General features: G+C 43.0%; 1 long non-coding RNA gene across 1 annotated transcript; it reads right to left on the bottom strand.

Annotated features, from left to right (window-relative positions):
- Positions 1-4046: 4046 nt before the first annotated feature.
- On the bottom strand, positions 4047-13796 carry LOC145505046 (uncharacterized). Its single transcript, XR_014052753.1, has 2 exons — positions 13423-13796; positions 4047-7409 (listed from the first exon to the last, which is right to left on the bottom strand). It is a non-coding gene; the product is annotated as an uncharacterized LOC145505046 (long non-coding RNA).
- Positions 13797-14820: the final 1024 nt, after the last annotated feature.

Consider the following 14820-nt stretch of genomic DNA (forward strand, 5'->3'; position numbering starts at 1 on the left):
AAAACTATAGACAGATTTTGCTCAAAGGAAGAAGTTTTTGACAACCAGAGTCTTCCAAAGATGGAAGGGGCCGGCTCTACTGGAGTGAGTGGCCACTCATATGTGAAACCTGTGTCCCCTTGCCATGGAAGCTGGTAGTGGGTGACCTTAGTATTTTCTGACCAACAATTGGTCTAGGTGGTCTCCAGGTATCTTCTGGGGCTTCCATTACAACTCTGAAAATCCAAGGAGAAACTTTCCCACTGTGGGAAGAGTCTTCTCAGCCTTCTGTTAGTTTGGGCATAAAAGGTAGGACAGCTGGGAAGATGTCAATCAGTCAATCAGAACTACTAAAAATGGTAGTGCTTGCTGAAAAGTGGTCCTAATATCCATTTTATTTGTCTGTCCCTGTGTAGTACATGAAACATCTTCACACATTGCCTCGCCCACAGCTCTGGGAGGTAAAAATCATTATTATGCCCAATTTGCAAAGATGAAGCAAAGACTCAGAGAGAAGCTCTTAGTTCAGAAAAGAACTCACATCCCATAAGTTAGAGACCTGGAGCTCAAATCCAATTTGCTGATTCCCAATTCCCAGCTCTTCTCACTACTGCCTCTTCCCATCTTTTCTGAGACTTAGTGCTTATCCTAGGTAACCATTTCTGTTGTTTAGTCACTAAGTCACGTCCAACTCTTTTGCAACTCCATGGACTGTAGCCTGCCAGGTTCCTCTGTCCATGATATTTCCCAGGCAAGAATACTGGAATGGGTTGCCATTTCCTTCTCCAGGGGATCTTTCCCACCCAGGGAGTGAACCCACATCTCCTGCATTGCAGACAGATTCTTTACCACTGAGCCACTAGGGAAACCCAGACATTCCTACCCCAGCATTTAAACTGCTTGTGAAGGTCAGATGAGGCAAGGTACTTGTTAAGGCTTTGAGCAGCTGAAATTATTTCCTTCATTCCTCCCTCTTCCCTCCTTCTTTCTCCTGCTTTCTTTTCTTCCTTAAATGTTTACTGAACAGATTTAAAGTTCCAAGCACTACGACAATCAGCTGGGATGCAAAGATGCATGATACACAGTCTTTGCCTTCAAGGAGCTGCCAGTCTGGCTGGGGGTTACAGATAGGTTTTAAAACAATCCACAAGTGTATCAACAGTGCAAAAATAGATATAATGAAGATTTCTCTGAGGCAGGTGTGATTAATTCAGGAAGGCGAGTGGAACAGTTAGAGAAGTCTTCCTGGAGGAGGTGACATCTAAACTAGGTTTGGAAGACTTGCAGTTTCGCAGGCAGGTGTTGAGAAAGTTTGGTCAGGAAGAAGAAGGTGTTCCAGGGAACAAAGGGAACATTTACTAAGGCATAGAGATGTGGGCCAACATGGTGCATTCAGGAGTAGTACAGTTAGAGCTACTGTATTGAGTAAGGACCAGGAGTGGTCAGAGACAGGACTAGGGAGGTCAGAAAGGGTCAAAGGAATATTCAATGCCAATTTAAGGAGCTTTGGAGAGTTTTGAAAGTGGTTCAGCTCCTGGTGGGGGCGGGGGAGTGGGGGAGGGGCTAAAGAGAGGGTTTGAAGGACAGGATGGTTTCACGGCAGAGCATGAGATTAGTGGTCTCAGAGAAGAGACCAAGAGTGACACGTTACATGAATTAGAGAGGCAACTCCCAGTCACTAGTGTAATGCTGAATGCTCTGTGTGTGGACTGAATTGGAAGCAAATGACTCTAGAAAAAAAGATGGTTCAGTTCAAGAGGCATCATCAGGGTCTTAGAATGAGCACATGGATATCAGAGTGTAGAACAGACAAGAGGAGAGAGGCTATGCATTCAGAGTCTTTCTCTTCCGTATTTCCAGATCCAACCTCAGCCCTTCTCTGCAGCTCTGTGCCCCAGGAGACTGACCTCTGCTGACTGCACCTTCTGCACCCCCTAGAACCAGACTTCTGTGTTCAAACAATGGGAAGGAAGCTCCAGCAAGCAGGGCAGAGGAAGCAGTCATCATGTGATTTCTTTCCCGTTCCCTCCCTGCTTCTGTATAGCCTTTCCAGTATTTCCCACCAAGTAGTCCTTCCTCCATGGTTCTAGTTCTCTCTGAGCTTCATCATCTTTATTTATTCCCTTATCTCTTCAGTCCTAGAGGTGGTAACATCTTCCCGTGCTTGCTAGTCTCTGGGTGCCTCGATATCTCTTGTTCGTAACACTAACCCTGCCCCCACCTCTCTGTCCCTTCATTAACGGCTCTTCAGTTGGACCATGTGAGATGAGTTGTGCCTCCTGCCATGCTGCTGCTGCCGCTAAGTTGCTTCAGTTGTGTCTGACTCTGTGCAACCCCATAGATGGCAGCCCACCAGGCTCCCTTGTCCTTGAGATTCTCCAGGCAAGAACACTGGAGTGGGTTGCCATTTCCTTCTCCAGTGCATGAAAGGGAAAAGTGAGAGTGAAGTCGCTCAGTCCTGTCCGACTGTTAGCGACCCAATGGACTGCAGCCTACCAGGCTCCTCCATCCATGGGATTTTCTAGGCAAGAGTACTGGAGTGGGGTGCCATTGCCTTCTCCTGCCTCCTGCCATGAGCCTGACTGATTCAGGGGTCAAGGTGAGATACAAGCCTGGGGCGAGGCAGGGCCATGACAACGATCTGAGGGAGGGATGCTGTGGTAGTGGGGGTGAGGAAAAGGGAGCAGAGGGGAGGATCTTTCCAAGGGAAGCCATGCTTCTTGATTTCAGCTTGTGCTGGTCTCCAGGAGGGGGAAAGGTCCTGAGGGACTGAATAAGTGGTGCGGCACTCCCCAAAATGGAGAATTCATGAGAAGCTGTTCTGGTGGATTGACGAGGTCAGTTTTAATCACCTGAGTTTGAGGTGCATCAGGAAGAGATGTCCAGGAGACCAGTGGATCAAAGGGTCTCTGCCTGGAGACAAAGCCAAGGCAGCAGCAGCACAGAGCTGATAGTTAAAGTCTACAAACAACAGAGAAATGCGTTAAATTTGCCACAAACCCATCCCCTTGGTTCTTTCTTAATAATTATTGATATATAAAGAAGTAGAGCTATCAGGACCCAAGATGTCACATGAAGGCTCTTGTGACAAGCTGCTTGCCTTGTACCTTGATTAACTGCCCACCTTTTAAAGATGTAGGGGTTTGTTTTTCATGTCCACAATTTTCTCTGGCGTTCCATTTAGTCATTCCTATTTTTCACCACCAGATTGTTTGCTGGGGAAAAGAACAAAAACAGCAACAGATGTCTTTGTTTTGGGGTTTTGCAAAACTCTCTGGTTAAGATAACACTTTCAATTAAAGAAATTATATCATCCAAATACCATATGCCGACAAGCCCTCATTTGCAAAAAATCACCTTCTTTCAAAACTGTTTGAAGAGTCCTCTCACACCATCCCTCAATCACTCAGTCGGACATTGAAACAGATCCCTTCTCTTCTCTCGTCTGGATTATGAAAGCTTCAGTTCAGAAAGCTGAAGTCGAGAGAGCATCCTCTGATTTGTCCTCAGGACTCTGCAGGCATTCAACACCAATTCCTCAGCCTTCATGCACATGTGTGTGCACACACACACAAACACACCCTCCATGTATGTAATCTGTGCTATTCACTCTATATCAGGGCCTGGCACATTGTAAGCACTTAGCAAATCATTGTGGAATAAATTAATTCATTTCTTTTTTCCTTCCTTCCTCCCTCTTTCCATCCTTGTTTCTTCTATGGCTTCACATTTTCTGAAGGACTCCTGTGCCGTACAGTTGCTAAGCAATGGAAGTACAGAGAATTAAACAGATTCCCTGTCCTCAAGACACCCACAGTCTAGAAGGAAGATGGCCAAGTAACAGGAGAGTTCTAATTCTGGGAAGAACATGAGCTCCTTAGGGGCAAGACCAGTCCTAATTCCCCACATAGTTCCTTTTTTGTTTTGGGCCAGGAGCCCAAGGGGTATTCAGTGTTTGTGGAGCTAAATATTTGTTAAATGGAGCATATCCTATCATGACAAGCAGGCGCCAAACTGCAGAAGCAAAGGAAAAATGATCCTAAGATCATAAGGGGGCTGGGAGCAGTGGGATGTGCCCTGAGACCTGGAAAAGCAGGGGCGATGGCAAGAGGCCAGGGCCTGCTGGGCTGTCATAAGCAGTTCAGCCAAAGCATGGAGTCATGACAGGGCTTATGACTTACGTGATTGCTACGGTGAGCAATTCAGTTTGGTCACAACATCAACATCAATCACGATATCAAGTGAGAGGAAGACTCAACACGATCCAAGTCCCATTATAGCAGATCTTTAAGGCCTGCTTGGAGTCTACATTTTGTTAGACACTAGAGAACCACCACAGGTTGTGACAAATATGCAGTGGCAGTTCATTCAGCTCAAACCTACTGTAATAGACTCTTCCCTGTGTTGCGGATGTTGATTTGACCGGAAACGATTTCAGAGTGGGAATTTGGATTCAATATGTTCTGCTGGAGATTCTCCATTTGCCCATCCAGATCTACTTTCCCCATATCTCACCTGACTCTCTGCCCAAGAAGGCTGACCTTAGAAAGAACATCAGTTGGCTCCTTTGTGCTCTGGCTTTCAGCTGGATTTGGCCAGTGGAAACCACCAGAAGGAGATCAGGAAATGAGAGGAGAGTGAGGTTCGGATATTGGCTCCCCTAGCTCCTTCTGTGTCAGGTGGCTGTGGGTTAATGATATTCCTCTACCAAAGGCCACAGCTCCTGAAAAGTGGCCCTCTCTATATGGCTACGCCTTCTAGTTGCATAACTGGTCCTTTCTCTCACTCCTTTAGGCCTGAGGACAGTAAAATCCCCCTTCTGTTGTTAGCCCTATCTAGCTAGGTAGTGCTAGATAGGATTGAGCACTGTCCTTCACTGCTTTCTCTAACCCTGTCTGTAACTCCTTAAATAATTATTCTTCTCAAATTGACCAGTTTGAGTGTGCCAAGAATCTTATATGAACACCTACCGCATGCCAAGCACAATCTGAGATGTTTTACACACATGTATTTCAAGTAATCCTCCCAAATAAATCTTCAGGTAAATATTAATATTTCCATTTACAAATTTTAAACATATGTGAAGTTCACAAATTTTAGATAACTGGTAAAGACCATCTTCTACAACTTGGAATCTTCCTATTTAGAATAGTATCTGACAGTTCCTTGACTGAATGTATGAATGACTACAAGACTGGGCATGCTAAATACTAATGTGAGCATTAGAGATCACAGGGATGTTTGAAATGCAGTGGTTGGAGGAGTGGCTTTTGAATCAGAAAGAGCAGAATCCTAATTCAAACAAGTAGGGTTTATTCCAGATATGCAGGGCTGGTTCAACATTTAATATAATCCATTGTATCAACAAACTAAAAAAGGAAAATCACATAATCATATCAATAGAGGAAGAAAAACTATTTGAAAAAATCCAACTTATAATAAAACTTATTCATGAACATGAAGGGACCTAGGGATTGTCATACTGAGTGAAGTAAGTCAGACACAGAAAGACAAATATAATACGATATTGCTTATTATGTGGAATCTTTTTTTTTAAAAAAAGGGTACAGATGAATTTACAAAACAGACGTAGAGTAACTGACATAGAAAACAAACTTATGGTTGTCAAAGGGGTAGAAGGAAAAGAGATATATTGGGAGACTGGGATTGATATATATACACTCTTCCTCCTCTTGTGCAGTGTTCATCCATGTCGACTCTTTGCAACCCCATGGACTGCAGCCCACCAGGCTATATACACACTACTATATATAAAATAGATAACTACTGTATATCACATGGAATTCCTCAATACTCTATAATGGCCTATATGGGAAAAAAAAAATCTTAAAAAAGAGTGGATATATGTATAACTGATTCACTTTGCTATATACCTGAAACTAACACAACATTGTAAATAACACAACATTGTAAATATACTCCAATAAAATTTTTAAAAAATTTAAAACCCCATTCATGATAAAAACTGAGTAAACTAGGAATGTACAGGAACTTTCTCAACTTGATAAAGGCTATCTACAAAAATCCTACAGCTTATACATCATATTTAATGACAAGAAACTGAAATTTTTCCACTAAGATCAGGTACAAGGCAAGGATGTCCCTTCCCATTGCTCCATTTAACATCGTACTGGAAGTCTTTACTAATGCAATAAGACAAGAATAAGAAATTTAAAAGTACACAGTTTGGGAAGGAAGACATAAAACTGTTTGCAGATGACATGATCATCTAAGTAAAAAATTCAGAATAAGTAACAAAAAAGAAAAAGAAAAAAGACTCCTGGAACTATTAAGCAATCATAGAAAAGTTGCAGATATAAAGTTAATGTATAAAAGTCAGCTCCTTTCCTATATACCAAGAATGAATAAGTGGAATTTGAAATTAAAAACACTAGTACTCAAGAAAATGAAATACTTAGGTATAAATCTTACAAAATATGTAAAAGATCTAAATGAGACCATAAAACTTTGATGAATGAAATCAAAGAAGAACTAAATAAATGGAGAGATACTCCATATTTATGGATAGGAAGACAAAATATAGTCAAGATGTCAATTCTTCCCAACTTGAGCTACAGATTCAGTGCAATTCCAATCACAATCCCAGTAAGTTATTTCATAGATACCAACAAATTGATTCTAAAGTTTATATGGAAAGGCAAAAGACCCAGAGGAGCCAACACAGTATTGAAGGAGAACAAAATTGAAGGACTGAACCTACCCAACCTCAAAACTTACTATAATACTGTCTTTAAGACAGTATGGTATTGGTAAAAGAATTGCAAATTGATCAATGGAACAAAACAGAGATCCCAGAAATATATCCCCATAAATACTATCAACTGATCTGTGACAAAGAAGCCAAGGGAATACAATGAAACAAAGACAATCTTTTCGACCAATGGTGCTGGGACAACTGGCCATTCATCCATATGCTAAAAAAAAAAAAAAAGAAGAAGAATCTTTACACAAACTCCTTCACAAAAATTAACTCAAAGTAGATCACAGATCTAAATGTAAAATGCAAAACTATAAAACTCTTAGAAAATACATAGGAGAAAACCTAGATAACTTTGAATATGGTCATGCCTTTTTAGATACAGGACCAAAAACAAATCCTTGAAAGAAATAATTGATAAGCTGAATTTTATTAAAAGTAAAAACTTCTGCTCTGTGAAAGACAATGTTAAAAGAATGAGCCACAGACTAGGAGAAAATATTTGTAAAAGACACATCTAGTAATAGACTATTTTACAAAATATATGAAGAACACTTAAAACTAACAATAAGAAAACAAGCCCAATTTTAAGAGAGAGGTCACCAAAGAAGATGCTGTGCTGTGCTCTGCTTAGTTGCTCAGTTGCGTCTGACTCTTTGCGACCCTATGGACTGTAGTCCCCCAGGCTCCTCTGTCCATGGAGATTCTCCACGCAAGAATCCTGGAGTGGGTTGCCATGCCCTCCTCCAGGGGATCTTCCCAACCAAGGGATCAAACCCAGGTCTAATCTACATTGCAGGCAGATTCTTTACCATCTGAGCCACCAGGGAAGCCCATGAATACTGAAGTGGGTAGTCCATCCCTTCTCCAAAGGATCCTCCCAACCCGGGAATCAAACTGGGGTCTCCGGTGTTGCAGGCGGATTCTTTACCAGTTGAACTACCAGGGAAGCCCATCAAAAAAGATATACATATGGCAAATAAGTATTGGGATGGCCAAAAAGTTCATCCGGGTTTTTGTAACAACTTATGAAAAAGTTCAAATGAAGTTTTTGGCCCACCCAATATATGAATCGATGCTCCACATCATACGTCATCAGGGAAATGCAAATTAAAATAATGACATACCACTGCACACCTATTAGAACAGCCAAAATCAAGAACACTGACAATACTAAATGCTAGTGAGGATGTGGAGCAACAGGAATTCTCATTCATTGCTGCTGGGAATACAAAATGGTACAGTCACTTTGGAAGATAGTTAGATAGTTTCTTATAAAACCAAAACATACTGTTACTGAATGATCCAGCAATCACACTCCTTGGTATTTACCCAAAGGAGCTGACAACTTATGTCTACACACAAACCTGCACATGGATGGATGCTCATAGCAGCTTTATTCATAATTGCAAAAAAAATTTAGAGGTAACTGAGATGTCTTCAGTAGATGAGTGGATAAATACACTGTGGTACATCCAGACAATGGAATATTACTCAGTGCTGAAAAGAAATGAGCGATCAAGCCATGGAAAGACATGAATGAAACTTAAATGCATATTACTAAGTGAAAGAAGTCAATCTGAAAAGGCTACACACTATGATTACAACTATATGATATTCTACAAAAAGTAAAACAATGGAGACCAGTAAAAGATTACTAGTTGCCGGAGTAGGCAAGGGTGAGGAGAAAGAGGAGGTGGAATAGAGAGAGCACAGGGGATTTTTAGGGTCCTGAAAATACTCTGTATGATATTATAATGAAAGACATAAATCATTATACATTTGCCCAAATGCATAGAAGGTACAACACCAAGAGTGAACTCTAAGGACTTTGGGTGACAATGATGAGTCCATGTAGGTTTGTCCTTGGTAAAAAACCTACCATTCTGATGACTGATGTTGGCAGGGGGCTATGCATGTGTAGGGGCAGGGCTATTACTAGCAACCTCTGTACCTTCCTCTCAATTTTGTTGTAAATCTAAAACTGCTCTTAAAAAAATATTCTAACTCCACTACTGACTAGATCTCTTAGCCTTAATTCCTTATATGGACCTTTGGAAAAAAATTCCTACTACATAATATGGTTATAAGATTTAACCAAGATAATATCACAAAGTAATAATATAATAAAGTATAATATAAAAGATAATATCACAAAGTATCCAGAATACAAGTACTTTATAAATGATAGACTTATTTTACACTGAAAATATACATATATATTCTATATAGTCATATATATATGTGTGTGTGTGTGTATATATATATATATATATATATATATATATATATCATCCTGATTAGTACTAGATCAATGATGAAAACCACATTATTAGACAAATAGCCTCAATCAAGTACCCTTTTCTTCTACTTACAAATGACTGCTTCACACATACACATATACAAATGTAGTAGCCAATTGAAGTTGTTAGTTACCTTATTAGTTAAATGGAGTTGCCAGTGCTTAAAGCTTCCTATTTAGACTGGGCCTAGGTCTTCTGGTCCCCGGGTCATATTCAGCCCTCCCAGCGCCTCACTGGAGAGTCTAAAGAACATCTTGCAGTCAGTAGAGAGGATACGTCTGTGTTTTCCTCTTCAAGCTCCAATCTCTTTGATTGGAAGCAGCAAACCTTTCCAAGACACATGACGGTTACTCACTTAGGAGTGAGCCACAGGTCTTTCCTGGCTGGCTTTGCCAACTCCTCTTTTTAATTGTTTCTGGGGGAGGGAAAAACTTCATGTTAATGGAATTCAAAAAAAGCATGTTATGGTGACAAAGCAGGGAGAAAGCTCAGACAATGGGAGGAAATGTTGAAAGATTCCCTTTCATCTTCTAACGGCCATTTGGGGCTGCACATGCCCTGTCCTGGGAACAGACTCCCAGGGCAAAGGTTCCCCGCGATGAGCAGCCCACATTTTGTGAGTCCATAGTTACTCTTCCTTCCGTTTGTTAAAAATATTTGTCTAACCAGGTCTCCGGAATTGAATATAAACACTGCAAGAATGGTTTCATTCTTTCCAAAACAGCATTTCCCTCTCCAGCGTCTATCTAACGCCCCTGTTGAGAATTTGAGTATCTAGATAAATGGACCCAGGCCTCTGAGATCTTGGGGGAAAGAGATGTGACATAACAGAGCACGTGAGCTCTGTTCTGGTCCTGTTTCATTTCCCAAGCAACCCGGTGAAAAGCAAGCCCAAGGGGAATCTAGAGCAGGGCTCTGCTTTGCTCTTCTTTGGTTGTGGAGTCTCAGCTGTGCAAAGGAAATGGGGTGGTGTGAAGGAAGCAGATTTGAACTGAAAAGCCCTGCTTTTGCAGCCTATCTTCTGCATTTATTAGCAAGTGAGTCAACCCATCTGACTCTCAGTTTCTTCAGCCAGGTAATGGGGACAATTACCTCCATCTCTCAGAGCTGGCGAGAAGATTCAAAAATACTGTATCTGGGACTTCCCTGGTGGTCCGTTGGCTAAGACTCTGCACTCCCAATGCAGGGGAACCAGGTTCAATCCCTGGTCAAGGAGCTAGATACCACACGCTACAACTAAAGATCCCATGTGCCGCAACTAAGACGGGCTGCAGCCAAATAAATAAATAAATATTTTAAAAGTCCCTTTATCCTATACATTAAAAAACCACTCTGCCTCCTGGTTTGGCCTCTCCGGGCTGGTTTCTTTGATGGGGTGCAGGGCTGGAGCTGATTGACAGGTGTGGTGGCCCCACCCCACCCCCACAGCTGCTTCTAACAAGAAACAGTGAGCTCCTTGAAGCTGTTGGCTACCGACCTGAAGTCACCCCAGGTTGAATCTTTGAGATCCACAACTTTCTCACAAGCTGGGGTATAACCTCCAATGGAAAGTTTCCCCAAATCAAGGGGTCCACCACTCTCGTTTTAATTTATTTTTTGGTCTAGGAATAAAGAACCACCACAAGTATAGTAACACAGATGTTGTCGGGAGTGATTGCTGAGAAGAATGAGGAGGAAGACAACCAGTGTGACACAGTTGCTGGGGAAACTAGACCAACTAGAAGATCTGGCTGAGCCAATGTGAGCTAAGTCGTTTCAGTCGTGGCCAACTCTTTGCAACCCTACGGACTGTAGCCCACCAGGCTCCTGTCTCCATGGGATTCTTCAGGCAAGAATACTGGAGCGGGGTGCCATGCCCTGCTCCAGAGGATCTTCCTGACCCAGGGATCAAACCGCATCTCCCACAGATCCTGCATTGCAGGTGGATTCTTTACCACTGAGCCACCAGGTTGAGCCAATAGAAGCCGTTTAAAACCTGGCTCAGGCATCTCCTCCTCCAGGAAGGCTTCCCTGACCACAGTCTCCAGCCTGAGATGGGTTCCCCCCAGGCACCAATCCCCTGTGCTCACTTCAATCACAACATTTACGTATGTTTCCAGTTGTTCTCTTTGTGAGCAAGTGATGGGAAATTACTAATCTTGTGAGCCCAACAATGGGCATAGTGCTTGGCATACAGTACTTTTGCCCAAAATGTTAAATGCTCTGGAATGAATTGGTGTCTACTTGATTAAGTGAGCCTGAACTCACCTCTCCCAATAGCAGTACCAAGGAGGTAGCATCCCTCACTGGGACACAGTCACAAGTAATGCTGAAAATCAGATGGGTGGTAACTACATGGAACCATGGAAACCATCCCATTCATGGTTCATGGCAGGAAGGACCCAGTCAGCGGAGGATGAGTAGGGAAAGGAGGACCAGCCCCTTCCCTCTCTCTGCCCACATCAAGGAAAAGAGACTGGGCAGCAGGGTTCCAGCTCATGAGGCTTCAGTTCAAGTCTAACTTTTGCCCCAGGAAGACCTGAGGTGTCAAGCAGGGAAAGTAAGGCAGATGCCCAGGAATTTAGACTAGACAGCTTGATGTGAGGAAGAAAAATTATAGCTTAGAGGTTGTGAGAGTGCCAGGATGGATCTAGCTTGTTGGCAGTAAAATTGTCCCTTGGCCCAAAGGGCTGCTGCTACTGATAGTCAGCTAAGAGAACACAGGATAGCAGAAGCGGACATGGGGAATGCCTGCATCACAATGATGCTAACACAGCAAAAATATCCAAGCTCTGTTTAAAACTTATCAGTCCAGATCTCTGGGGAGCTATATTTTTATTAACTTCCTCTTTGGAACTGTGTAATTGAAGGCAATCAGAAAAAGAAAATTATTTCATTCTGAAATTATCTCTCTTCTCTCAGTGCCAAAGATGTGAGATCACCTTGTACCTTAAATAGAAAAGTCTCCATGCTACAAAAACTGTGCAAAAATGAAAGATCAGAAGATGGATAAGATGCGGCCCTCATTTGTCTGGGTCCCTCTCATGTGTAAGCAAGACAGAAGCTGGGGGTGGTGGGATGGGGGTAGGTAGTCTGCTCAGAAGAGAACATATGGGAAGCCTGGCCAAAGGCTTTCCTTGAGTGCTCTCAGCCAAGAAAAGAGGAAAAAATGGTGAAGTTCTTTCCATGAGATGCTTCATGACAGTTCACAGGTATAGATCAAGGTTTCTCAACCCTTGACACTGTTGACATTTGGTGCTAGATGATTCTTTGTTGTGGGGCCATCCTGTGCACTGCAGGAGGTTAAGCAGCATCCCTGGTCTCTGTTCACTAATGCCAGTGACAACCAAAGATCCCTCCAGACGTTGCCAAACATCCCTGGAGGGGCAAAATCACCCACCCCCACCCCCACCTCAAATGGAGAACTACTGGTCTAGAGGAACAATGAAACTTATAGTCAAGTCTGAGCTTGGATAGGGCTTCCTAGTAGAGATCTTGGACATGTAGGAGGCTCTGGACAACATACAGTCCTAGAGACATCGTGGGCACTATTATTACTAGACTGTCTTCTCTACATCCAAAAATTGAATCAGAGAAAGAACTGAAACCACAGAATCATGAAAAAACTCTACTCAAAGTCTAACTCAAGGAAAATATGAAATTAAGCACCAAATTTAATTCTGAACTCCTTGGAAGCCAAGATAGAATGGGAAATTTGAAGACTATTATGGTTCTTGTTCTCAGATTAAAGTTAAGTATACCTTTTTTATTTGTCTGAAGAAACTCAATTCCCTCCTATAACTGAACTTTATGGGGGATTTATCAGAAGATCCTTGTAGAAAGATTACTGAAAAAAATGTAAGGACTAGATAAATTGCAATATAGCAGTGAGGCAGGCAGAGAAGAATCAGGGCCCCACATATCCTAGAAAAGAGAAAAATACAGTTTTTCCATTTATGTAACCAATATTTCTTGCTCACCATCTACATGTCCAGCACCATACTAGACACAGTTTGGATATAGGTCTATAGACACTGGAGCTGTATCTCTGAATAAGACAAAAAGTATCCTGGTTTTCCTAGAGCTTACACTCTTTTTGGATCAGAATCAACTACTTGTGTGTCTTTAAACAAGTCATTCCATCTTGGGGTGCCTCAATTTCTCCAACTGTAAAATGAGAATAATACCATCAACAGGACAAAACTGGTACTGTAGGTGTTCTTTGAAGGCTTAACATCCTTTGGATGTTTGTTTAGCATTTATTTGCTTCCCTGGTGGCTCAGAAGGTAAAGAATCTGCCTGCAATGCAAGAGACACTTGTTGGATCCCTGGGATGGGAAGATCCCTTGGAGAAAGGAAAGGCAACCCACTCCAGTATTCTTGCCTGGAGAATCCTATGGACAGAGGAGCCTGGAGGGCTACAGTCCATGGGGTCACAAAGAGTGGGACATGACTGATCACACATGCAACAGCATCAACAAAAAGCCAGACAATCAGCAGACGAGACATCTGAGGGTCTGAGGCTGCAGAGCAAGCTAAAAAGCATGGAGAGTCAAGGGCAACCAGAAACTCTACACCCAGCCACTTTGCTCATACCCATGGATTCCAGAGGAAGTCCAGCCCCTACCCCCATTCTCCCCCACCTCCTCCACCCTGCCTTCCGCTGCCCAGCCAACATTATTTTCTGGGCCCCTTTAATTTGGAGGCTTTTAGGGCCATATCCTGCCATCAATTTGGGGGTTGACTTCAATGAACGTTCTGTGCAGGGCGGGAGAGGGGCAGGATGCAGCTTTCTCCTGGCGGACCCTGATACAATAGGGTTTTCTACTGAGATCAATGGATTAATTGCCAACGCTCCATTTGGGCCCATAAGGAGTTGCTTTGTTTTCCCACAGTCGGCAGTTGGGGCTGGGCTGGCCAAATTTCATTTTTGAAAAGTCAGGGAAAACAATTTGGTAAAAAGGGATGGGGGCGGAGGGGTACAGGAGAGCAATTTTGCTCATTGCACTAAAGGTCAATAACAATTATAGTGAAAATTCAGAAGGCACATTTGTTCTCTGACCGAGGCCCCGTCTGGAAAATTCCATCCAGAAACAATTTGCTGTCTCTCCTCTTGTTTTCCCCTCCTCCACCAAGCTCTCTCACCACTAAGGCCCCAGCCAACCACACCATGCCCACCCTCTCACCCCTCCCTCCATATCAGAAACTCTGTCCCGAGGAAGCAGCCTCAAATGTTGAGAAGGAAGAGGTGAGTCGTGAATTCTCTCCCTTTCCTTCAGGAGGTTGAGGAAAGCATGAAAAAAAAAAGTGGCCTCCTTTCTTTCTCCCTGCAGTGGTGGGAATGCTTACAGCTTGGGTAGGCAGGAGGTAGAGCTCTAATTCTGCCATTTAACAGCTAATAAACTTGGGAAAGGGTCTTCCAGGTGGCTCAGTGGGCAAAGAATTCACCTGCCAATGCAGGAGATGCACTTTTGATCCTAGGTCCGGAAGATCCCCTGGAGGAAGCATGGCTACCCACTCCAGTATTCCTGCCTGGAGGGTCCCATGCACAGAGGAGTCTGGCAGGCTACAGTCCCCAGGGTCTCAAAGAGTCAGACACAACGGAAGCGACGGAACACGCACAAACTTGGGGAAATCCAGCTCTCTGAGCACCCACAGGGTCATGAGTACAATGGGAACAGTAATGGCAACCTCCTGAGATGACTGAACAATTAATTGAGATATGACATGCCGTCTGCACTGGAGTCGAGACAGAAGCCTGGGGACTTCCCTGGTGGCTCATTGGTTAAGAATCTGCCTTGCCATGCAGGCTATGCAGGT

The sequence above is a fragment of the Giraffa tippelskirchi genome, chromosome 5, assembly GCF_054371585.1.
Source record: "Giraffa tippelskirchi isolate mGirTip1 chromosome 5, T2T-mGirTip1v1.2.pri, whole genome shotgun sequence".
Lineage (NCBI taxonomy): Eukaryota > Metazoa > Chordata > Mammalia > Artiodactyla > Giraffidae > Giraffa > Giraffa tippelskirchi.